Source organism: Haplochromis burtoni, unplaced genomic scaffold (genome assembly GCF_018398535.1).
Source record: "Haplochromis burtoni strain Fernald_Lab_line unplaced genomic scaffold, NCSU_Asbu1 Contig_549, whole genome shotgun sequence".
NCBI lineage: Eukaryota > Metazoa > Chordata > Actinopteri > Cichliformes > Cichlidae > Haplochromis > Haplochromis burtoni.
In genome coordinates, this window is record NW_024582910.1 from 216,142 (window position 1) to 242,460 (window position 26,319).

The 26,319-nt window shown below is 40.9% G+C and overlaps 1 protein-coding gene across 4 annotated transcripts in view; it reads right to left on the reverse strand.

The window, feature by feature from the left end:
- Positions 1-24,523, reverse strand: part of LOC102298511 (cell migration inducing hyaluronidase 1) — a 134,877-nt gene extending 110,354 nt beyond the window's left edge. The window contains exon 1 of one of the 4 annotated variants that reach the window (XM_005947796.2): positions 24,391-24,523. The gene's annotated coding sequence lies outside the window, so the exon portion shown is untranslated. Of the gene's footprint in view, positions 1-23,710 lie in introns of all 4 variants that reach the window. The other 3 variants (XM_005947797.2, XM_042214328.1, XM_042214327.1) reach the window with 3 other exon arrangements.
- Positions 24,524-26,319: the final 1,796 nt, after the last annotated feature.

The window sequence follows — 26,319 nt, forward strand, 5'->3', positions numbered from 1 at the left end:
AAATAATCAACTAACAGTGCATATTATGTTAGCGCGATCTGCCTTATTACAAACCTGCCATTACTGTGCATTTAGTGACCATGATGAGAGAGACAGAGTCTGGCTCAGATGCTGGCAGTTGTCGCTGCAGTTTACCGGCAGCGTCTCCTTTCAGGCAGGATAGACGAATGTCACCGAGCAGAGACTCAGTTTGTGGTCAAAGGCTTGCACCCGTTTGCCACAGCAGATGATTTTCGGTAAGTGAATGTGTTTAATTGTAGGCAGGGACATTACTGGATATTCTTGTGTAATTGCTACTGAATAAGTTATGTTATACTTTGTTATTGCTACAGAAGAATATTTATTTTATTATTTTACATTTACAATTTTTTTTCCTGGGGACCCTGTGACACCCCGTTGAAGAGCCGTAGGCTGGATCTCTTAAGACCTCACTGCTGGGTTTGTAAGGCCATGTTACTCCTAAATTTCTATCTTGTTCAAAGAGAAGATATAAAAGAAAGTTCTAAGCTAATCGACCTTAGTGTTCTCCTTTTTAACAAGAATCGATAAAGAATCGAATCATTAAACAGAATCGAAAATGGAATCTTATCAGTACCCATCCCTAGTGCTAGAACACTGGCAGCAGCCAACCAAGCTAGAGTGTGTCTGGTAGTACCTGTCCAGACATCTCTGTGAACATCTGTATTTACACCTGTGTGCAAACCTGTGTTTGTGTTCATAAGGTCTCCATGTAAATGTATAATAGTGGGTGTGGGGAGCTATAGCCCTGCCACCCAGGACATAAAGTAGGCATGGAGGAGATCCAGGTCCTAGCCATCCAGAGGCCCCCCAGAACATGAGAGCCCAAGGAGGACCACCTCAGGGGCAATCATGTCACCCACCTAGAAACGAGCTGAGGAGAGCCCCGGACTAGGCCACCCAGCAGCCACAGTGCAGAAGTAGTGCTCTACCCGCACTATACACAGTTCAGGCAGAGCACTGCTTTCCCCTCCTGAGTCGCCTGATGGTTTGCCAGAATCTTTTTCTATGGCCTCTCTGAACTCCTCCCACCCCTGTGTTTTTGTTTTAGCCACTGCCTTAGTCATGTTCCTCTTGGTCAGTTGGTACGTATCAGCTGCCTCCAAAGTCTCAAGCCCAATAGGACTTCTTCTACAGCTCAGTGCAGCGACTTCGGCAATGGAGGTGCTAAACATGGCCCATTCGGACTCACTCTCCCCAGTCTCCCTCAGAATGCTGCTGAATCTCTGCCAGAGGTATGAGTTGAAATCTTGCGGACCGGGGCCTCTGCCAGGCATTCTCAGTGCACCCTCACCATATGTTTAGGTGCACCAGGTCTGTCCAGCATCCTCCCCCACTATTTGATCCAATTCATCACCAGGTGGTGATTAGCCCCTCTCTTCACCCAAGTGTCCAGAACATTTGGCTGTAATTCTGGGGGTATGATTATAAAATTCATCATCAACCTGCATCAACCTGCAGCCTAGGGTGTCCTGGTGCCACGTGCAGTTATAGACACCCTTATGTTCAAACATGATGTTTGTTATGGACAAACTGTGGTTTGCACAGAAGTCAAAAAACAAAACACCACTTGGGTTCAGATTCCCACCCCAACCAACCCACTGACTCTCACCAAAGGCAACTCCAGACTGAGACAGTCCAGCTCCTCTCCAGGAAACTGGTTCCAGAGCCCAAGCCATGTGTTGGGGTGAGCCTGACTATATCTTACTGGTACCTCTCAACCTCACGCACTAACTCAGGCTCCTTCCCCACCAGAGAGGTGTTATTCCATGTCCCAATCACTAGTTTTAGTATTCACCAGGGCCAACACACATTGGATCCAACCCCTACAGCACCTCATGTGGGTGGTGGGCCCAAAGGAGGATGGGCCCATGTCGCTTTTTTAGGTGGGCCTGGCCAGGATCCATGGACTAAGGCCCGGCTTCCAGACGGTCACCCTTGGGCACCCTCCTTGAGCCTGGCTCCAGGGCAGGGCCCCAGTAACCCTATCCTGGGAAGGGTGAACTCTTCCCTTGATGTTCTACTCACAGGGGTCTTTTGAATCGCTCTTTCTCTGGTCCCTCACCCATGACCAATTTGCACTGGGTGATCCTACCAGGGGGCAAAAGCCCCGTGACAACATAGCCCCTGGGATCCCTGGGACTCACAAACCCCTCCACCATGATAAGGTAGTGATTTACAGAGGGATATTAAATTTTCGGAATTTCTTTGTAGACTAGGATAACGTAACCATCCTAACACTGTAAAAAAATCATTTATTTTTATTTATGGTGCTCATTATTCTGAAAGAGATCAGCACAATTAAATTTCTCCCAGAAAACTGACAGTTACTGTTCCAGTAGCCATCATTGCCCTGGTTTGTTAGAAACTAAGGATTTTAAGGGCAGAAATTTTTGAAAATATTTGAAAAGCAGACATCTTGCAGCTTCCTTCACACTGTAACAAGCACATACTTGCCCAAACTATTAGCCACCTGGCCAATAGATCCAACCTCCTCCCAGCACCCAGTATTATTCATTTTAGGCTTTTGAAAAAGCAACTGGCGCTGTAATATTGTTAGTTATTCAGACAGTGTTGCCCTGAAAAGAGTCATTAGGATTTTCTCCATGTCTTTCTTTTCACTTTCTATAACAAGATGGTTATCTTTCCCGTTATCAATAGAAGCAAGAGGAATCTTAATTGTGTGTGAAACTATCAGGGTGAAATTTCATTTGAACTATTATCCCTTTATAAATATCAATCGAAACAGCAATGAATTAGATAATAAGTTATTCTAAATTTAGGTCTTCAAATGTGTGTTTGTTTCTGTGTGGTGTAGCGCTCAAGCACACATGATTCATATGAAAGTAGGTTTTGATCGGTGAAGGAACATGTTAAAATCAGGTTTTTCTTTCCAGTATCTTATGTGGATCAGTGACACTTCTCTTTGGACACACATACCCCAACAGACCGAATGGTGAGCAACAGCAACCAGTGTGGTTTCTATGTAGACTATAATAGTAAACAACGATGCACATATATACGAGTAAGTGAATGTGTGTACCTGTGATATTTTTTGTATGTTCTTGAAATGTATTCACTGGCTAAAAAATTAAAGGAACACTTTAAAAACACATCAAATCAATAGGGGGAAAAATCATGCTGGATATCTATACTGATATGTACTGGGTAATGTATTAGGAATGAAAGGATGCCACATTGTTTGATGAAAATTAAAAATATCAACCTACAAAGGGATGAATTCAAGGACACCCCAAGAATCGAAGTAAAAAAATTATCCAGCAGGCTAGTTGAGGGATGCTCCCAATGCTCAGACAACGGATGATGTCGTTCCTGATTTGGACCAGGACATTAGTGAGGTCTTCGACAGTCTGACGTACAACCTGACAGTCAGATGGACTGAATCATAATGTCTCAGAGGTATTCCATTGGATTTAGGTCAGGTGAACCTGGGAGTCAGTAAGTGGTATCAATTCCTTCATCCTCCAGGAACTGCCTGGATACTCTTACCACATACCTAGCCCCTGAGTTAAATGGCTTCTTCATACAGAACGACTGCATAAGTATGATGTTGCATTTTAATGCTGCAGATATTTAAGGCTGTGCATTAATTCTCACCAATAATGTATTTTCTTTTTGGCATTGCAGTCCTGTTAAAAACAAGTCTGATTTGGTCATGAGCTCAAACCTTAACTGAAAACAAAAAACAAGGCTAAGTTTGAAACGTCAAGTGTGGAAGTGCCTGAAATCTGTTTAGTATAGCAATTGAGTAAAATCTACTTTGTTCAGGACTGACTATGTGTTTGTTGTTTCAATATATCACACTCTTTTTATGTTGTCCTCTCTACACACAAACTTCATGGGGTAGAGCAATAAAAAAGTCCTCCAGATTAAACAGAATTTCAGAATTATATGTTAACATTTTAAGTGTTCCCAAATGAACTCACTGAACATGGATCATTTATAGAAGTCATAGATTATCTTCTCATGAAGATAATCTGTCTGGATATATGTAAAGCTTCTCATGAGCTTTACATATATCCAGATAATTGTTTTTTAAACACTATTCTTAAGGTTTTTTAATACTACGCCAACCACAAGCCTCAGTCACAATTGCTATGGAGAAGAAGCCAATAAGAGAAATGAATCACACCATATTAAAAACACTGTGCCGTCACAGTTGGCCACATAATGCCAGTCTCTAAAATGGTATTAGAATGTTAAATACAGGCTTTTGGTACAGCTTGACATTTCTGCAGAACAGATTCTTTAAGCCAAGTGACTGGATGTTTATGTCAATATAGTATAGCGATGCAATGACTTGACAATAGTTTTAGATAGTTGTTTAAATAACTGTGTTAAGCACAATGGTACTGCTATGTATTTGTGCAACTTTATTTTCTTTCAAAATAACTGTTAGAAATTTTCTCTAATAATGACAAAGAGTGACTGACATTTGATGTTTACCATCTGGATTATGTGATTGTGGTTAGAGGGTCAGAATGTTCACATTTGATGGTCTTCTCTGCGACATTTAACAAAGCTAAACACAATATACTGAATGATAAAGGTTTGCACTTATGACTCACAAATGTGGTCTTCTTTAAACATGTAGCGGTGCAGCATGTTTTGCTGCTTTAGTAAATCAGCTGCTCCATACTAGACTGTAATGTCTGGGGTGTGATGCAGATGTTAAACTGAAAATGTCTCCGTCACAGAGATATCCCTATACATTTGTTTTTTAGCATAGCTGACAACCAGAAGGACCCAATTTTCTTTTGGTAATGGTTAATATTTTGAACTGTAGGGAAATTGCCATAGTATTTGGTACACAGTCATTGGTGTTTACCACACACCTTTATACCTTCTTAGGACGAAACAAAGATTTGAAAACAATAACATAACTTTACATGCATGAACATCATGCTAATTTTGGATTTTACTGATGTCTCTGAACGGTTCCTTTTTTGGAATAACTTAATTTATTTTGATTTTTTGGGGATTATCTCTGATCTACACAGGGTCAAAACTATTCAAAGAAACTTATTTACACTTCCAGTAATATTTGGCTAAACATCTGGTGAATGTGAATGTTTGGCACATTGACCAGAGGTTTTTGGTACCCTTCAACAAGCTCCCAGCATAATTCTGGCTGCATGTCAGAAACTGTTCTCGGCAGAATTAGGAGAGTTCATTCCAATCTGCTTCTTTCCTGGCATGAGCGTCGCGTTTAAGCATTGTCTTGTAATTTTGGTTGAATAACATCCTGAACATCCTAACCAATTTCCTCATCTAAGGGATACATTTTGGATCATCTTCCAGACCTCAACAGAGTGGTGACACATCCAAATAACTTGTATTTACATACAGTTGTTTCAACTGATGAGCTTGGAATCTGCACTTGTTTAGGAGACCTCACCAACTTGTTTGAATCTGTAGTTCTGCAGTTCAGTGTGTGATGTCAAAAAAACATTTTTATGCTGGAAACACCCCAAATAATTGTTTTTGTTCTGTTACCCTTTTTTGAAAACACAATTATCAGAAAGATTCACAAGTTACTAAAAAACAGCAGATAAAGCAAAAAAAACAACAACAAAAAAAACGTCCAACCAAACAAATTGTTGTGTTATTTTATTATTGACCAGAAGAGTTGAATGTCAATGAAGTGTCGGAGTCATGCTGATGACACAGATAATCAGCATGACTCAAAATATCAAACACTTATATTAAATATATTAAACATTAAGTGTGAAAGCCAGAAGGCTGCCCTGCAGTGTGTTTGTTCTTACTTCCATGCCCACCTAGAGCTATCCAGCTAAATTACACTGATTTGATGTGGTAGGAGTGGTGAGCCAGTTTATTCCCTTTCTTACCTTTCATGAGCCAACTGCACTGTGCCTGTGTGCTAACACATCAGCTCATCACTGCAGACATTTTAAAGCAGAAAGCACAAATATCTGTATCACGCAGCTCTATAAGCTTCTGCAGCATACACCTGCTGTTCTCCATATGACGTTCCTTAATAACCATTTCCCCTTACAAACTGGTAATTATGTTCCTGCAGATCCCGGGCTTTGTTAATATGCACCGTCTCCCCATGCACCAGTGCTCTGGAATACATTCATGTTCTGAATACCTTCCACTGCATTGTTATCATTTCACATACCTAATCCTCAATTCACTGACCTGTCAACACTCGTACTGGTAAGCAGTCACACACACGCAGCACTCACATGAGTTTCAACATGATCACAACAACAATATTCAGAGCCCAATTTAGATCCGAACAAGCTGGGGCATGCTAAAAAATATATATTAAAAAAGGTTGAACAATTTGGCAGTAAAGTATGTGTTCCTGCATCTTTGTGTGCATTTCTCAAAGGGCTTGTCAGCACTAAATAACGAAGCACAACATTCTGTGTTATATTAAATTACAGTACAAAGAAGACATGATGTTACTACCATCACTCTTACTTTGAGACCTACTCTGCTCTGACAGACACCACCAAGTGTGTCTCAGAGCAAAACACCAGCTTTTTTTCCCAGGAAGGCTGTTTCTTCATTTGTGACATATTGCTGCTGCCAGAGACAAAACCCTCGGTGTCATGACCCCTGGGTTTCGTCTCTGAGGTTTAAGGCCAGTGTTCTTATGTGGATTTTGGGCTGAGTTAAAATAGTGTTCCTAGTTATTTAAGTCTAGCTTATTTTTAGTTTAGACTGGTGCTTTTAAATACCTTCCAGGGTTTTGAGTTTCTTCTAAATTTTATTCATGTAGTCCCAACTCAAGCTGCTTTATATTGTAAGGTAAAGACCCTACAATAATACTCGGAAAACCCCCAACTACAACTGAGCAAGCATTTGGTAACAGTGGGGAAGGAAAATCTGCAACAGGCTGTGGGTGAGGGCAGGTAGACAGGATGAGAAGTACACTGGGGAAGAGTTTCCTAGTTGGTGTATAATATTTCCAGTTTATTCTTTGGTGGTGCTTAGCCTTTGGTTTTGTTGCCTTTTTGGAAATCTATTTAGGTTTGGTACTTTAACCAGCTACCAGTATTTCTGTGTTAAGTTGCCACATATACCTGTGTATATGTAGGTACTTCTGTAGTCTGTAGTTTAAATTAGCCTGTCTCGTTGTCTTGATTATTTTCACCTGTAATAATCACCAAGGTGTCCCATCTACCTGATTACTCTCTGTATGTATAAACCCTGAGTTCAGTGGTGTTTGATGTGGTGTCATATGGTGTTCCTGAGTGCCATTCCTTGGGTATTTTGTACTTATGGACTTTTTCTGCTGCTATTTGAACTACTACTCTTTCTGAATAAAGGTTTCTCTTTTGCTGCTAAAACATGTCTCAGTGTCAGGGGAGGCTGCTCGACATGGTCGACCCATCGTGCTGATCAATGGAGATGCCTTTTGAATGCATTGGCACGGGGCTATCGTTTTGCATTAGTGCTGGTGGATGGACGCAATATCCCAAAGCAGTGCCAGTGCACACCATTTCTGCATAGGGTGTGGCACAGGTGCAATTTCAGGTCATCTCCCAAGTCTGTATCTTGAAAGAGACACTGACCGATTAGGGTCTGTCAGTGTCTCTTTCACATGGCATGTTGGTCATGTCTCACACACTAGAAACACAGACAAACAAATTACATTTGGACCAGTGTCTATAGCCTGTACACTGAATCCTGGTCACAGGTACGAGCCCAGCTAAGGATGAAATTCAATACATTCTGGGCCAAAGTTACACACGTTGGGGAGGTTATCACGGGAGAATATGCCCCAGGACCATCAGCAGCCCCTGTACAAAAGTAAGATTAGACAAACTGCTAGTATTAGTCCCTTCTTCTAGTTCAAAGTTACTGGCCAAGTTGCTTTGTGGTCATAGGGGATTTTGACTATGAAGTGTTGCAGTCGGACAGGAGAGGAGCCACACAGGTATATCACCTCAACCTGCTCTGAATCTGCTGCTCTTTTCACAGTCGGACGGATTTTCTTTACTTTTGTAGACCGAACACTCTAACACAAACATAACAAAGAGACATCACTGAAGCTTGCTTTAGACTTTGGGAGTTGTGCTATGTGTCGACCGGACATGCAGTTACATTTCTTTTGCACGTCAGGTTATGTAGAAGGTTGCAGTGTGGCGTTCAAATGGGGTTCCAGTTATGGTGCAAGTTAATGCGTACACCTGATACACATGTATAATTTACATGTAATGGGATGGCAGGATCTCCTTGAAATTTGACAAACTGGTCTGTTGATAATGAAAACCATTAGAACTTGGCAGTTTTTAAATGATCTTTATTATGATACGACTTGGTATTAATTTGTGATAGAACTGAAAGGATTAGAGCAAATCTAAAACTGGACATGTACTAGTTTGATCCCACAGAGGTGTAGGTGGGTGGACTTTACTAATACGGAGCACTTATTAGATTAAAATAACTATTTATGCCACAATAGGCAATTTAGTTTGACAGTCCAAAATGAAAATAAGAACGAAGTGCTACTACTGACATTTAACACCTTAATAGATGATGGTGTGAAAGGATTTAGTAGTGTTTTGTTTTTCTAAAGGGTGCATGGTAACATGACCCGAAGGCAATGAAATAAATTCACTTGAGAGAACATGTTCAGGTTGACAAGTAATAAAAAGGTCTTTTAACCTGCTGTTAGGACTGTTTCTATCCTTCAGACAATGCACTAAACCAGCATATGAAAGAAAATGTTGAAAAGCTTTGAATAAACAAATGTTTAAAATGTATATATTTTTTTAGAAACACTTAAATAGTTTCACTTGTGCAACAAGTAAATTCTTCGTTGTCCTTGTTTAACCACTGACTGACTCAAAAACTGTTCTCATAAATTAAATGGACTGATTCTTACATAGCGCTTTTCTACTCTGCCAGAGCACTCTAGACAACATGCCACATTCACACAAGCACTTTCTTCTATGCTTTAAGTGCTTTCATACACATTCATGCTCCGATGGGGATTGAATCCACCAACCTTCTGATCAGTAGATGACCTCCTGAGCTACAGCAACCCCCATACTAAGCCTAGGAATTTTTCATTGTGTCATAATGACTTTTGGCTTACCATAAATCAGTCACTAAGTAATTATTTCGTTTTAGCCAAATTAAGGTTGAGAAAGGCATCACCACCCCATTTGGTAAATGAAGACAAGGCGCCACCATGATCAGACTGAACTCTGAAGGAAACACACCAGTGCACTATCATCAGAAAACTGCACTCTTGAAAAGACCTGCAGCCGTCTGCGTAAATTATAAAAAGAACACATATTGGGAATCCAATGTTTCAGATGATACATGGATAATTAAGTTAGGTGCATGGCAGCATTAACTGGCAGGTGCCCTAACACAGGCATCCGTAGCCAAAAAGCATTTGCTAAGCCTCATCTACTACTATAAGTCATTAAAAGTGACTTATTTACTGTTTGTGCACTATTAGAGCCTTTAGCGTTTGTAATGGATTATCTAATACTATGGTTTGTGTGTGGCACTGACCATCCAAGAAGTTTCTTTTGGTGAGTGAAATTGTTATTAGTCAGTTACTAAACACAATTTACCTGTGCTGCACCCATACAGTTTACACGGATCCATGAAAGCACAACAATCTGCTTTGTTACGTCCCCACATGAAAGCTAGGCGAAGAGGGTGGGGGACAGTAACAGTTGGATCCGGGTTGAAATGAAAGGGATGCCAGGCAGAGGTGTTTAACACAAAATAAATCTTTATTATAATTAATTAACCCAATAATCATATAAGCAGTAACAACAGAAAGAGACAGCAACGCTGCTTTAATGATAAATTAGACAGGCCAACCCAAAGAGATGGTGACCGCTTCAGCTAAGAAAACAACTATAAGGATTCAACAGAAACAGACAGCAACGCTGCTATTAGCAATAACCAGGAAGGCCAAACCAAGTAATGGAGGCACTTAAGCAAAACCACTGCTCAGTTGAGTTACTCACAACAAGCCACGCACGGTGGGGCTGGTCACACACACACACAGCAGGCCTTTTCCACACCTAGACCAGAAGCACACACTGACCAGCACAGTGGAAATCCACCAGAAGCCTCTCCCACACCCACACTGCTCTCCTCCAGCTTATATCACCTCTGGAGGGTAATTGGTGATAAACGAGGGCAGATGGTGTGTCCTAAAGGAGAATGCAGGGGCAGAGAGAAACAAGGGGAGGGGCAAGAAAGAAGGAGGAGGAGAGGGAGAGGACAACACCACGCCCACACACTCCCACATCCTCACAGGATGTAACAGCTTTATTTAATGAGAGGCTAAGTGTCACTATATTAAAAAAACTATGATGCACTGTGTGTGGATTCTGTGCGATGGTAGCTCTTCTGAAGGAGCCAGGTCTTTGATCCCATTTTGTTCTCCTTCCTTTGAACTCTTTTGGTTGTACCAACCACAGCCTATCAAAAACATCCGAGAAGACCTATGACTTCATGCAATCCCACTTTGGTGCCTAATGTATCCACTCCCTTGACAAGTTACAAGATGATTGATGTGATTAATACTGACCTGTTGGTGTTTTTAATTATGTGACTATCAGTAAAGCCTACATTAAACTCTGTTGTGAACACAGACACGCACACCAGGAGACCAAACAGCCAGGTAGTCAATCCTGTTATATTGACATCTGCTGCATGAGGAGCAAGTGTAGTTGGTGCATTATAAATTCTTTAAAACGAGTCTGTGCAGTCACAAAAAACAGGCAGGCATCCGGATATCCACTTGGAACCTTGCACTAACCTTCTGATGACACCATTTACATCACTGGGACCCGAGCAGACTTGCAGATGTGGAAAGTATAATCGCTGCTTAAGACTGAATGAAATACAGAGCACATTCCCCAATCCAACATTTGGTTGTTTCAGTGCATGTTATAAAACTTAAATGGATGCAAAAAAATCACAAAAATAACAACAACTAGGTCAGATCCACACATGACACAGTAATAGCAGACCAGTTTCCTTTTATAGCAAAGCAGCTGACAGATTCTTGGTTTTAGCTGCTAGCAGCAACAACTCAGCATCTTCTGGGACGTATTCTGGCATCCTGCCACAATTTACAGAGCAAACAACAGACAGCGTACAGCAAACAATAGGCAGAAGATAAATGTGTGAGCGCATAACAGGCAGTCCTCAAAGTGAAGCATTTCTCCCCAGGCAAAGAACAAATCGCAGGTGCAGTTATTCCAGTCAGTGTGAAGATCAGCCTCTGTTCAAACAGCCATCGTCAGCATGTTTGTGTAAAACAGGTCAGAGTGGGAAACCACAATTCATCATCATTTGTGTACAGTTTTAAGGGCTTAATAATCATCACACATTTACTAGAACTCAGTGCTGTATGTTGACTTTTACATAAAGGCAAGCAGAGACAATCCCCCATCCCCCTATGGACAAACTAAAACATCTTCCTCCACCATTTAACCAGATAAACTGCATCAGATTACAACAAAAAGAACGACATCAGAGCCCATTATAACTGTCACAGATCGAACTGTGAAAAGTGCCTTCTATATAACATTTATACACATTTAATGGGCTGCATTAGAGAGCAATTTGGGGATCATTATCTTGCCCAAGGATACTTTGGCATGCTGGAGCAGCCAGGGATCACCACCAACCTTCCAATCAGTGGATAACCTGCTCTACCTCCTGAGCTCCAGCCACCCTGAGATTTAGTGTCTGGACACTTGTGTGGTTACTGTTATGCAATTGTACACACACACACACATATACACACACACAGAGGTGCAGCTGTGCACATCTACAAATATCGACTGTCTGGTTTGGTAATCCCCTGCACTCTTAGGTGACAGCAGAGAAAGAAATTATCTGTGAGAGACAGAGAGACAAGAGTGCAACAGAACCATGGTTCAACTACCTCAAGTAGTTTGACAAATTACTGCGAAAGGCTAAGTAAATATGACACTGAATATGTTATTTAGGGAGTATTCTTATTATAAGAGATTAAATCCAAATTAGCCCAGAAGGACATAGTAAGTCCAAAAACATCCATGACAAATAGCAAGGCAAGTTTTACAATAAGAATGAAGTTGTAACCTGGCTATTTTCTAACAGAGAGTAATAGACTGAAGTCTGTGAGATAGTTAAGGCAGTCAGCTGGAGCTGTGTTGCATCAAAAACATGTAAGATCTGAGCGCAACCAGGCTGAACAAGAGAGAAAAATCATGTGATGGTCAGTGTGAAGAAACACACACATTTGCTCTTGAGTCAAAAGGAGCTGTAGAGTTATTTTTTGCTTTGGGATCCCCAAATGGTTTTCCCAATCACCCAATTACTTATCAATTTACCCAGTAGCAAGATTTCCAAAATCTAACATTCTTGCAATCAAAACAGATGGGATTAAAATCTGTGGATTTGAGTGATTTCACCCGCTCCTCACATACGCTCATATAAACCTAAATGTTATAAGTGTATAGAACACAAATCTTGCTTAATGTAGCAGAAAGTGTAGCAAATATTAACAAATAGCTAATCTGGTTTTATTTAATTATTAGTCTTGTGTGGTGGAATCAATTTTTTTTTTTTCCAATTCATCTGCGTTAACTTGTTAGCCCGTTTTAACGAGTTTATGCGTTAACGCTGACAGCACTACTTATTTCACACGCCAATAAAAATATAAATGGGCCATTAAAGCCACTGACCTAAGGATTGTTAGGTTGGACATTGAATTATAATTAATATTAAATAACATCTACACCATCATAAGTTCTTTTAAAACAGCACAAAAATTTGCCTCCTATAATGTCAGAAGTCCTTCCAAGAAGACTAAATGAAGAACAGTAAAGGTAATTTTTTATGCCTCACTTTAGATTGTATATATATTAGGGCTGGGCGATATATCGAGTTTTTTAAAAATATCAATATATTTTTATACGAGATATAAGCTGTGACAATATCCTTTATATCGATATAGTCTATGTTACGTTATAATTATACTTGTGGAGCCGCAAATTTGCCTCTCTTTCGTCCACTTTTGTCTTTACGCAACGTTACTCGGCCTCGCCTCTCCTTCACTGAACACAACTCCCCCTCCTCCCCCATGCTTCACCTGCAGGCAGCGACAAGATGGACACGGCAAATCTCCGTTAACGAGTTACTGCGCATCGCCCCGTGCGTGGGGCTGGACGGCGTCAACGTGTTAACGAGCTAACCACGCTAACGGCTACACGTGCATGCACGCCTAAAATCCTTTCATTTTCTCAAAAGTTGACAGCGCGCCTTATGTATGAATTCTGGTTGTGCTTGATGACCGCAACCGATTTTATGTGGAACACGGCGCTCAGCAATCTGTCAAAAAATGTTTTAGTACGACTTTGGTAAGCTACGGAGCTGCAGCGCTTGATGGATTGTCGGAGCATTACGGCTGAGCCTCGCGGAGTGATACGTACTGTGCTTCAACGTAATATTACCCTATGTGTGTTATAAGGACCATAAATGGCACCTGTTAAGAGACGTGGTTACGAAGTGGATTTCAAACTCCAGGCTGTCAGTCACGCAGTAGAAGTTGGGAACAGAGCAGCTGTGAAATCTTTTGTTATTATGCTCAGCGTCTTTTAGTTTACATTTTGACTGCACAATTGTGAGCTCTTTGTTATGCACAAAAACAACAGTTTTCTTTTATTTATGGAGCATTATTATTTAATAAATGCTCATAATTTATTTTTGAGTAGTTTTTTTCATGTACATCTATCGCTGTATGTTAATAAAAGTGCCTGTGTGACATCTGGGACACAGCTTTGACTAATGAACTCTCTTTTTGTTCTTACTTTATGGCTTTAAAAAAATATCGAGATATATATCTGTATATCGCCATCCAGTTAAAAAATATCAAGATATGAATTTTGGGTCATATCGCCCAGCCCTAATATATATCTTATTTTATTTGACTTTGACTGTACTTGACATTATTTATATGTTTTTGCATTTAAAAAATTATTCCTTTAAAAATGGACCTCCTTAATCCCCCTGACACATCTTCCATAGAGGAAGCAGACTCTGGCGGTGTGATGGCGGACAACTCGTCCATCACTCGGGCCTTGAGGTCCCACCAGGCAGTTAAAAAATAATCCTTTATTGGCACTGAAGTTGGGCTGGGGGGGGGGGGGGGGGGGGGGGGGGGGGGGGGGGGGATGAGGTTTGCCCTGAATTACTGAAGGCTTTGGATGTTATAGGGCTGTCTTGGATGATACACCTTTACAATGTTGCGTGAAGATCGACAACGGGTTGGTGCTGCATATACAGTGATCTGGACGCTGTACCGGTCCATCTTGGTAAAAAGAGAGCTGAGCAAAAAATAGAGGTCTCAATTTAACAGTCGCTCTACGTCTACACCCTCACCTATGATCACGATCTTTGGGTAGTGTCTGAAAGAACGAGATTGTGGATACAAGCAATGGAAATAAGCTTTGTCTGTAGAGTGGCTGGCCTTTCTGCGATATGGTGAGGAGTTCAGTGATCTGGATGGGGCTCCAAGTTGAGCTGCTTCTCCTCCACATCAAAAGGAGCCAGTTGAGGTGTTTCGGGCATCTGACAACAATGCCTCGTGGGTGTTCCAGGCATGTCCCACTGGGATGAGTCCCCGGGGCAGACCCAGGACACGCTCAAGAGATCATATCTCTTGGCTGGCCTGGCAGCGCTTGGTTTTCCCCCGGATAAGGTGGAGGAGGTGGTCGGGGAGAGGGAGGTCTAGGCCTCTCTGCTCAGGCTGCTGCCTAAGCAATGAATTCCAGACTGATGCCTAAGCGACCCACAATCCGGCCCCAGATAAGCAGAAGAAGATAGATGGACAGTTATAACTGCAATCACACATCCTTCCTTCCATCCTCCTTCCTTTTTGAGCCCTGAGTTGGGGCTATGATGACATCAAGTGTTGCCGCTGCTTTCACACATAGCAGTATTATAGCCAATCCCTGAATTCTTTTCAAGACAGATAGACACTTTCAATTTCACACATAACCACCCATGTCCGACTGCATACATTAGAGCCATCGATTTGACATCACAGTGAATTATGAGCTTGAAACGTACAGGTTTCCATTTAACTGCATCAGATTATTGATGAAAATCTGTACGCGGCAGGTTGTCATTAGCCAGGCATTATCTTCGGGTCGTCTATTGGCTTTTAAATAAGCAGATGCTTTCATCAGAAAAATAGAAGGTAATTAAAATCAACCACAGAAAGACGTGAAAAGAAAATAATATGCTTTTTACCTCCCATCTGCAGTGGAATTAAACAGTGACACCATTATATATTTAGATCTACCAGTATGTATTTCTGGGCTAAACGTCAGCATGTTTCAACTGTAATGCTAGTACTTTGACAGGAAATGGCATAGTTAGATATATGCTGCACTTTTTGTGCCACAATCATTCCCTTCACCCTAGGAGGGAAATCATACACACAGACACACACTGTGTGGACGACCTGTAGATAGAGGAACATTTTCAGTTCGTCTTCCAACGTCTGGTGGGTCTTATGAATACAAAATACTACTGCTGTGACTAAGAGGATGTTTGAACCGACAATTCACACAACAGTAAAGAAAATAGGTTCTCTCAGTACCCTCAGAAATATCTCTAATATGCCTCGCTGAGCATCTATTTACCCAGTTTTTGAGATACAATGTGGGAAGCGTCTGTTTCTAAACATCTCCTTTTTCCTGAAACTGCAGAATCGACATTTCAGTGTTTAAAACACAAAAATGTAGAGAACAAATTACCTTTAATAGTCCCATATATTTCTTGATAAAATTTGGTAAAATCCCATTAGTACAAAAAAATGTAATTAACATTGCTGTAACACAGTTGCAGCACTAGAATATGTTGTGGGCGGGGCACAGCTCAAAGATCATGAGTCAGGTTCCATATGGGTCAAAGCACATCTGACCCATATTAGGACTTGAGTTGAGTTGAGTAATTCAGATCTACACTGCCAATCAAATATAATAACAAGTGACAACATTTGGAAAACTTTCAATCTGGATTGTTCATTTAACATTTCATTTCTAAACTCTGTATCATTCCTCAAATTATCATTTCATGTGTAATTTTGTAATTTAGCCTCTATGCACCACCAAACTTTCAGCTTTAGTTTAGGAAGTTTAAGTACTGAATTACCTGTTTTGCAATACAGCAAGTTTTACAAATAGGGCCTCAACATTAAATGGACAAACTAGCATAATTTAAATTGTAAAGAATTTTGTTAATAATACTTGGATAAAAATCTTTTGAAGCCAATGACTACCTGAAGTCTGGAATTCATTACATTATAAATGCTGCATTTTCTCCCATTAAATACTCTCAGGCTTTTACTGCCCATACATTCAGTTTCTTCTTGTGTGGGGGTCTTTGTGGCCCCCAACTGCACATTTCTTCTGAATGTGAGCAGAAACTTTACATCCTATTACTTCTGTCAGCAGTCACATCATCAATAAACACAAGTTAGCCAGCTCCACTAGCAACCACAAACAAATGTCCAAACAAATGGCTGTAAATATTGTCCTCACTCTACCACAAGTTTATTTGAGATCGGAGACCTTGCTTGGTCAATAAGGGAATATAAATTACTAATAGCTATGAAAAGACAACACTGTCACTGTCCATAAGATGTTAAGGATGTCTAAGACATAGGGTAGCTAATGAGCTATTACATGCTTATATGTGGTACAGATGGATCCAACCATCTCTCCATCCAAATCAGGTTTGCAGGAGCCCATCCCAGCTGCCACTGGGCAAAAGGCAGAGATTAATAATAACTAATCATTACATTTGTTTTTATATCACAAAGGTTGTTGAGTGAAAATCAACTGCCTCAATCATACTAGTCCACTGCTATGCACACATGCGCGTGTAGATTAGCCAGCTTTGGGTCATGGCAAAGACGGAGAGCTGAATAAACCTGTTTTTGTTTATTGGCTAAAGTTTTAATAATGGATTGGTTGCAACAAAGTCTTCCACAAATATACTGCAAACATTCCTACTGTCCCTTTAACATGACAATCTACCAACAAATGAGAACAGACAAAGATTTTAAATCAATTCTTGCAATACAAAGCATAGGAAGTTAAATCTGTTGGTGCTGCTGGTGAATATGAGGAGATTAAAGTTAATTAACTAAAGCCTGGACCAGCTGGAAAAGACAAACAGGATTAGTGTTTATGTGGTGGTGATGATGTGAAGGTGATATTCTTTTCTGATAAACAATCACATCATCAGGTGCAGGGAGGCATCCTCTACTATGAAAATGCAGGAGTCTCTCAGGTCGACGTCAAAGCTGTTTTAGATAGAGTAAGTACATCAGAAGATGTAAGAGATCATAATGCATCTGTGAATCTGGCAGTGGTGAGCCGTTGGGAGGAATCTAAAAATAGGAATAAATCAAAACCTACAAAAGTAAAGCGATCTCTCTTTCCTTTAATCTCAGACAGCAACTGTCATAAAGCTCCTTGCCCATTTGAATTCATCCTTTACATTATAGCTATTTTGTGGTTACAATTGTCTATTGTCACTGAAAGCTCAGCTTATTTTGTGCTCATTGAGGACTGTAGCTCTCTCTGTTATACGAGTGTGTCTGCCTCCAATTAACAATGACTGAAGCTGGGCGAGCCGAGCGGCCAGCAGCTTGTTCAAAGTTATGGTCTGTGCTTCATACACATCAAGTAATTAGCAAGTACAAAAACGTCAGTGATTTAGCATCATAACAGATAAGTTTCATCTTGCTTCTCTACACATGTTAATAACTCCTTTGGTACATTAACAAGGACACTTCTGACCACATCTGTAAAATAGGAAAGTTGACCAAGTTCAGGCTCAGCGGTACGTTTAAGTTAGCATGTAAAAGAATGTCTGAATGCAGCACTTTTAACCAGCCGTTTTACCAACACGCCACTTTCAAATTTCATTCATATTCTGAACGCCTCCGAAGAAACTGACAGAACCATATCACACTTTCCTCAAGCCTTTTAATTTAGCTGATTTTCTTGTTAATATATTTTAATTTAAACGTGCATACCAGACTTCTGAGCATATAAGCAGCTTTTTTAGAGACATGTGGTCCTCACAGGAAAGCCACTGCAAACATGATTTATTAACATGATGCTGAACATCGAATGAAATATAAAGTTTTTAAAATGACTCTCATCTCATGCAGCAGTTATATTAATCCATTTGCCACAGATGAAGAACATTTTTCTGCAGAATACTCACGATTTTCCACTAAGTTTTATGTCTAGTGAGGCATTTTATTTTTATATACACTCTAAGGGGAATCGTGACAAGGATGGTAGGACGTCAACCACAGTGAAAAATCAGAAGAAGAAAAGACCGTAATCATCACAACACGGGCAGTTCCACGCAAAACTCTGAGAGCAATGGAAAGAAGGAAGGTGAGAGTTAGTGAGTGAGCGAGCAGCCATCAGGAAGATGCACAGATATAGTGAAGAATCTGCACAGAGACCTGAGGCAAAAGTCTGAGGAAGGCAAACAAACCACCACCCAGGGTGGAGCGAGGCCTTTCTTTTTTATACACGATGGATCTGAAGGTTTTATCATTGAAGCTTTAATGACCATCTTTAAAGCTTCAGTGTGAGGGAGCATAAATTATTGATCTAGCAGGCAGTACATTTCTTTCTCTCTCACTCGCTGCATGTTTCACCTTGTTCTGTTGCAGCTCGTTCACTTCAGTGAATTTAGACTGTAAATGAAATATTACAATAACTACATGAGAGCAACAGAATAAATTGGTGTTCATTACAAAGCAAAATTGAATTTCCACAATATAGCAAAGCACCAAGGATAACAAAGAGCTTGAATGGGCCATTAATAAATTAATGGCTAGAATAATATTTCTGTGCACATCTGGTGAGCAGGTGCTAGTTTGTAGCAAGACAGTCTTTGTTGTTCAAAATAATCTGCTCGTCAGCCATTTATCAACCTGCTGTATGTATGTGTCCGATATATTCTGGAAACTTCTGGAAGTCCTTTCTTAGTCTACAAAGGTAAATTGAATATTGCAACTCAAAAAGTGGATAAACAAAAATTCCATTGGGTGTATGCTACACTACACCCTTTTCTCAGTACTTTGATCTAAATTGGGCTCCTGAGATCCAAACAAAAAGGGTGTGGCATACGTGTGTGTGTGTGTGTGTGTGTGTGTGTGTGTGTGTGTGTGTGTGTGTGTGTTGTGTGGTGTTGTGTGTGTGTGTGTGTGTGTGTGTGTGTGTTTGTAATTTCAGCACCAGCTTTTAAGTAGCTGCTGAATGTGCGTTTTAGGCAGCAGAGGCACGTGCACACGCAGGTTGAGGTGGATCTCTCTCTGTATTCTGTCTGTCTGGATCACATCATCCACAAAAATAACAGGCTTGCACACAAAGCCAAAATAGCTGTCTGTTACAATGCCAGGGCAATGCCTGGAATCAATTTATACCCAGTTGTTCATGCAAGCTTCTCATTGCATGTCATTAAGAACATGGACTGGGTGGAGGTGCTTTAAGTCAGGTTGATCCAGCTTCTGTTGCAGACTACAAAGTCCAGACAAGAAAGGAGCCAATCTAAACAATTTCACATCAAATTAAGAAACTGATGGAAGCGTCAAGGGTATAAAAAAAAAGACAAAAAGGATCAAAAGCTTTTGTCTTTGTCACTTCATTTATGAATATGACGTTCTTCTTAAAAATATACCAGAGGAGAAAGCAAAGAGAAGTACAGCTGACAGGCCTGACTGGAAGGGAGAGAAATTTTCCTCTTTCAGTTGAGGCTAAAAAGCTGATGGTTTCCTCAAGTAAACTGTAGCCTTTGGCTGCCGGCCCAGTCATGCACGGCAGTAGCGCTTTGCCAGTTCTTCCCACTGACTATACGTCGTTGACTGTGTGTGTGGAAAGTAAATGTTTTTTTTCCTCTGCCAACAGTTGTGTTCCTCACTTTGGAAATGGAATGCTTACAGTAACATCATATAAAAGAAGCAGATGATGTCAGACATATTTGTGTGTGTGTGTGTGTGTGTGTGTGTGTGTGTGTGTGTGTGTGTGTGTGTGTGTGTGTGTGTTAGTGTGTACGCTGTGCTGTGTGTGTGTGTGTGTGTGTGTGTAGTGTGTCGTGTGTGTGTCGTGTGTGTGTGTGTATGTGTGTGTGTTGTGTCGTGTGTGTGGTGTGGTGTGTGTGTGTGTGTGTGTGTGTGTGTGTGTGTTTTCTTACTCACTTGCTATGAGAAATGAGATTCTGAGATCTTAAGACTAGTTCAAGTACAACTCTATGAACATTTTTTAAAGGGCATTTCTACAAGTATCGTCACGAACAAGGTGAAAACATGCTGTATTGCTTTTAGATTCTATTTTACATTATATACATTATAAGTGAAATACATGAATAAATCAAATGAACATAAAGTTATACCACCAAGCTTGCAATTCCCTCTGAACACAAGCAAGAGTTTAGTCAGAAATAGCCATGGACTAAGAGAGAAAAGCAAACTTTTTCAAAGACAAGATTGTTTTTCTCAGAAAAGCAGAAGCGAATGAAAGTAGGAAAGAATATTTTTGGTGGGTGAACTGTGAGCTGACAAAGCCAAATCTGAAATTTGAGTATGTCCACTGTAGCAGTGTGCTGTATACAGGTAACACTGAGAAACGAATGCTAGTTTAGGAAAAGAACTCGAGCTACCCTCATTTCAGCCTGATGTCTTGTACTTTTAACAGGTCTGTAGGCTTTCTGAAGGTCTTTCTAAACATAATCTGCCACTTCACTCATATTTAGTCCAGTCCTTGTATCTAAACATTTTCAGAGGAATGTCTTTTGTTGTTCGTTTGCTACTTATTACTGACCACTGAAGAATACAAAAGGCTCCTAACATCCTAAAGAATGAAACAGTGTCGTGTCCACACATAACAACTTAGCAAAGAACCAATTTTAAATTGTATTTTTAAGCACTTTGTCACGAGCAGCCTGTCACAAAAAACATAATTTGTTTACATTTCTTCATTTGAATCTATGAATCTTGAATCTTACTGCTGCACCAAGAAGGTGATTCCCAAAGAGCTACTACCTACAAACTGTTGGCATGTATCTACAGCAAATGAGCAGCATCCAAAATTCATCTTCTTAAGAAACAGGGCAGGAAAAAAGACGCAGCAAAGCCCTGAAACAACACCTGACTGAAACAGAAATGGTGCCAGCAGAAAGGGCAAAAAGTTTGATGTAGTGATAAATCCAATCTTAACGTTTTTGGTTCAAATTTCAAATTCTTTGTCAGTATGTACAGAGGAGGTCAGGAAAGAGGTCCAGTGAGTGTCTACAGCAATCTGTAAAAAATGGTCAGTTACTGCTACATTTTACCCAATGTGGGGGGTCTTGTCAAAATCGATGGCAATAAAAGTAGTGTGAGGTTTCAGTCCACCAAGTATCTGATTGGCAGTGGCTATGTGATACTGAAAAAGAACCACAAAAAATACAGGGTGTATGAAAAGGAATGATTTGATTTCAATGTGCTCTTTACTGCCATTCAGTGGTAATGATCGAAACGTACTGTTAGAGGGGATTTGCAAGTTTCAAGTGGTTGGCAGCAGGTAGCATAACAACAGCACTGATGGAGACATGGAACAAATTGTGTCCAGAGGCTAACACACTGAGCACTTGTAAACATTTCAAGTTTTGTATTTTAAAATTTATCACAGGTTTCACGTGTACATTACTTTAAGAAAACAGATGATTCTTTTTGATTCACCCTATAGATGTTTTCACCTGTGGTTTGGGGTAAATACCACCCTTTACCACCCCAACATTAGCCAACCTTTAGAAAACGTTTCTTTTTTAACCTATGACAGTGTACAAACAATACAACACTTCAGCTATCAGACCATACTCCTACGTTCAACACATCACACACTGTGTCCGCTTGACTAGAAGCAGCAGCATTTCTTGAGCAAAGAACAACTGTATCAGTTCTTTGAGGCTTAAATTACATGTTGATGTAAGTGACAAACGCCTCTAGTTTAACACAGTAATTACAACAAAAGTAAAGAAGCTGGTCAGATAGTACAAAGCCACAGAGTGTCTGTTAGAAATCAGTTGGTGGTGGGAATAAACAAAACAGTGGATTAGACCAAATTACTTCTTCCTCATTCCCAACAGAAAGTCACTGCAATGAAATATTAGTCTTTGATAGACCAAGCCGCAGCAGCTGATCCCAGACCAGTCCCTGAGGATCAGACACATCAGAGCAGCTGCCGATTCAGAAGTGATGCAAGTCTATAATAAGAAGAAGCTCTCTGACAGCACAGACACACACAGACAAACACCAGATCTTGCAACAGCTTGTACATTTGCAAGTCAGCTATAGATGAAAGGAAATTCCACAGGCTTACACCTTCACTCGTGTAACCCGTGCTCCTAACTCCAGCTGCACAGCCCAGCACTCATCTCTCCCACTCAGCTCATTTATGTTCAAGATTTTCTACACGCCTTCATATTCTCTGCTGATATTCTGACAACCACCCCAGCCTGAGTCTCTTTTTGCTAGCACTTTAGTCAGTCTCAGTTAGTTGCATAACCATTTTTGTAAGAGCAGGCCACTCAGAACCAAATGATTTTGACAAGAATGCTACATATTGTACATATGAATGTAAACTGTGGTTTTGTATATGTATATCGAATTAATTGTTGTCCAGAGAGGATGCCGTGGTGATGACAAGTTGAACAGCACCACGATAAGACAGCAGTGAGCCACAGACAGCTCTGCAGCATCATCACTCCATCAGGCCAAGCACATGTTCCAAATGACTTGCACATTTTGTAGCAGAAACACTTATCAAGATTTAAAGAAGGCAGTACAGACACATGCTCAAGTAATAATTATTTGTATGTCAAAATGCTGACATGAAGACAGTGCAATAGTACGGTGTCATTAACATGGTTTTAAACTGAAATTAGTTTAATCTCATTTTGTTACAGGCTCTAAACAAAAGTGAGCTAACTAGGAACAACTAAAAAACACAGTTACATATTGATATTTGCATTAGGTTTTGAGATCTGAGCTTACTCTGAAATGATGCACCGCCTGGCTTAGATGACCCATTTGTCTCAAATTTGTGTTTGTGTATATCCAAGACATCAAACACTTACCCGAGTCATTTAACTTCTTAATGCAATACACTCTATGTTAAACAAAAACCCAATTTAATACTCGGAACTGTTTGGCTATGCTCACTATAGTTATACTACAGCTAGCGCTGGCTGTGGAGTTCCACGCATGAAAGGCTTTTGCACGTTTCTCCTGCTAATCCAGCAGCAGAAAATCTTAGTGTTACACACCAGTTTGGGAGATGGCAGTAAATTTTTCCTCTAATTTTTTTCTCCCTTTTTTTGTTTGTTTTGTTTTCTCAATGATGGCTAGCAAATGTGCATGACCACCACCTGCAGGTGGTAGCGGAATATTGCATCCAACCGTTCCATCAATTTGTTTCACATTCTTTTGTCTCACCCGTTAATGTGGTCTGACAGAGAATGTTACAAACAGTTGTTGAGTGCATGCATAGACAGAAGCTTTGGGGAGCTGTGTTTGAGAAGTTTAAACTTTAAACTACTACTCAGCTACCGCCCGGAGATTATGTAGGATGATGGTCACTACCTGTTGGAGCAGAGTGCAGAGCAGACTCCACTTGCTTCCTCTGGTGGTGAACAGCAGCGCGGGAGTAAAACGTGCTCAAAGGGGTTTTTTTTGCTCTATTTGTGGCTGAGCTTGTAACATTCTCAGACAGACGTACTGTCACACTCTTGAGCTCAGGTTATATTTTATAGATGCTGCCCACAAATGAAGAGATGCTCCTGGCAGCACCTGAAGGCGCAGCCGCCACAGAGGACCTCTCTAAGCCCGGCTGCGTTCAGAAAGGTGCTCACCACATCACGGCCAGCATTTGTACTCTCACAGTTTCAGCCTGCGGCTTACAGCTGCACGCAGCTGGCGCGGGCTGTTTGGTGGGCAAGTTATCAGGCGTGTGCCGAATGCTGCGCGGTCCAATCAGCACCAAGTGTTCGGGAGTGCTTACCTTTGCCCGCAAGTCGTGGCAGGACGGGCAACGTGCGTTCAGCAAACCTGCCCGGACCCGCTGCTGAGTCCACCTGGTGAACTGCGATCTCCTCGGTAACACGCGATAAGCGCACTTAAAACACATTCACACGCATGTTTTTCCCTGCACACCTGTGGATCGCCGTGACCAACAAATACATAACCCCTCACCACAACCTCACCATGTACAGCTCGCCCACGCCCAGAGAGAGAGGTTAAAGAATCCGTAGACACCTACCTACCTCATACAATCCGTGTCTCGTCCCAGAGTCCGCAAAGGCGCAGGGTGGAGCAGAGCAGTGATGGAGGGAGCGCTCATGTGTCAGCCGGTGTCCCTTTCCGAGCGCATGCTGCAGCGTCGCCTCTATTTACTCCAGCTGGAAGAACGACACGCCCACTGTGCGTGTGGGTGGGTGACAGAGAGAGAAAGAGAAAGAAATTTGGAACCATGTTTACATTTTTGTCTGTTTGGAAGCGCTGTGCATGGATGTTGCCAGGATTTTTAAACTGATGTGGAAAAAAAGGTATTAGGAAAAAGTCTATAAATAAATGAAAACATATATAATAAAACGCACAGGCCACGAACTCGTACATTTATTTGTTGTAAGATGTCAATTTGTTTGAAAGCCTTCTCTGTACTGCCAGAAATCATCATCAGGAGATACTGTGTGTCCGTTTAGGTGATTTTAAGACCTCAGTAAAAAGTAATAAAATGTTCATAACTGTGCTTCACACCACAGAGAGGACTTGCATGATTAGGTCTATCTGCAAACTTCAGAACACTTCCTCCAAGTTACTGAGAAAATACATCAAAAATAAGCTGTGTAAAGATCTTTAAATGTAAAAAAAAAAGAGAGAAAATAAAGCAGCTGACTGAAATAACTTCACATAGTATCAAAATAAAAGTCATAATACAACAATAATATAATAATATGATATAAGGACTGAATTCACCCATCCACATTGGTAAAACTGCTGAGGAACAGTCAAAAGAAAACAACAAAGAGCCCAAGGCGATGACCTGACCAGACTTCCCATATCCTAGTCTATCTGTGCATCTGTATGATGCACTGGAACAAGCTGAGGCACAGAGACCCTACCCCGCAACCAACAGGACCAGAAGGATTAACTGGCACAAGAAGGTGGGTTTATGTTTGTTGCTGACTTCATTTTCATAATAAGATCTTTTTTTTTTCACTTTAGAATTCGCCTTTTAAAAAGTTCTATTGTGGCATTTCACATAATTTAAGGCAAGTTTTATTTATTAAGTGAAAGAAGCTATTGCAAACAGGTCTGGACTTGCTGATCTTTCCATCAGTCCTATTATCATGAACACGGCACACAGAACATCAGTGAAGAATTTCTTCAACTCTTTTCTTGGAAATACTCAGAGGTGCAAGGTCACAAGGTTAGCTAGTGGGCTGTGTTCAGAAGGTAGAGCAGGTTGCACACTAATCGAAGGGTCATTGGCTTGATGACTGACTCCCTCAAACTGCATGCTGATTGCACCTGATGCATGCATTAGTTTGTGAGTGGAAAGTTTACTGGTGGAGGCCACTGACATCTTTTCTGATGTTGTTGTTGCTGTTTTTTTCCACCATTTTTTGTTGTTGTCGTCTTTGCATTTTGCATTTTGCTAGGGTCAGTGTCGCCACTGGTAGCAAGGAGGAACAAGATGAGCATACAAAACGACCTCCAGCAGAGTCGTGGTGTAAATATCTCTAACCAAACAATCAGAAACAGACTTCCCAAGGGTGGTCTGAGGGCCTAACATCCTCTAGTGGGCCCTGTGCTCACTGTTCAGCACCATGGAGCCCAACTGGCATTTACCACAGAATACCAGAATTGGTAGGTCTACCACTGTCATCCTGTGGTTTTCACAGATGAGAACAGCTTCACTTTTTTTTTTTCCTTTGGCTCTCGGAGGAGGCGGACGCACTTTTTCTCCTCTCCCTTATCTTCCCTGCTTATGTCCTTGTCTAGTATTGAGAGCGGAGAGATATTTTGCTGCTATTGTTAATAATCATCATCATTACCATTGCATTATTAATATAATTTACAGTATTGATAGTGCATTCAGATGTTTAAACATTTTGGTACCCAATTAGCCTTTAAGATAAGATAAGATAGAACTTTATTAATCCCTCGGGTGGGTTCCTCTGGGAAATTCG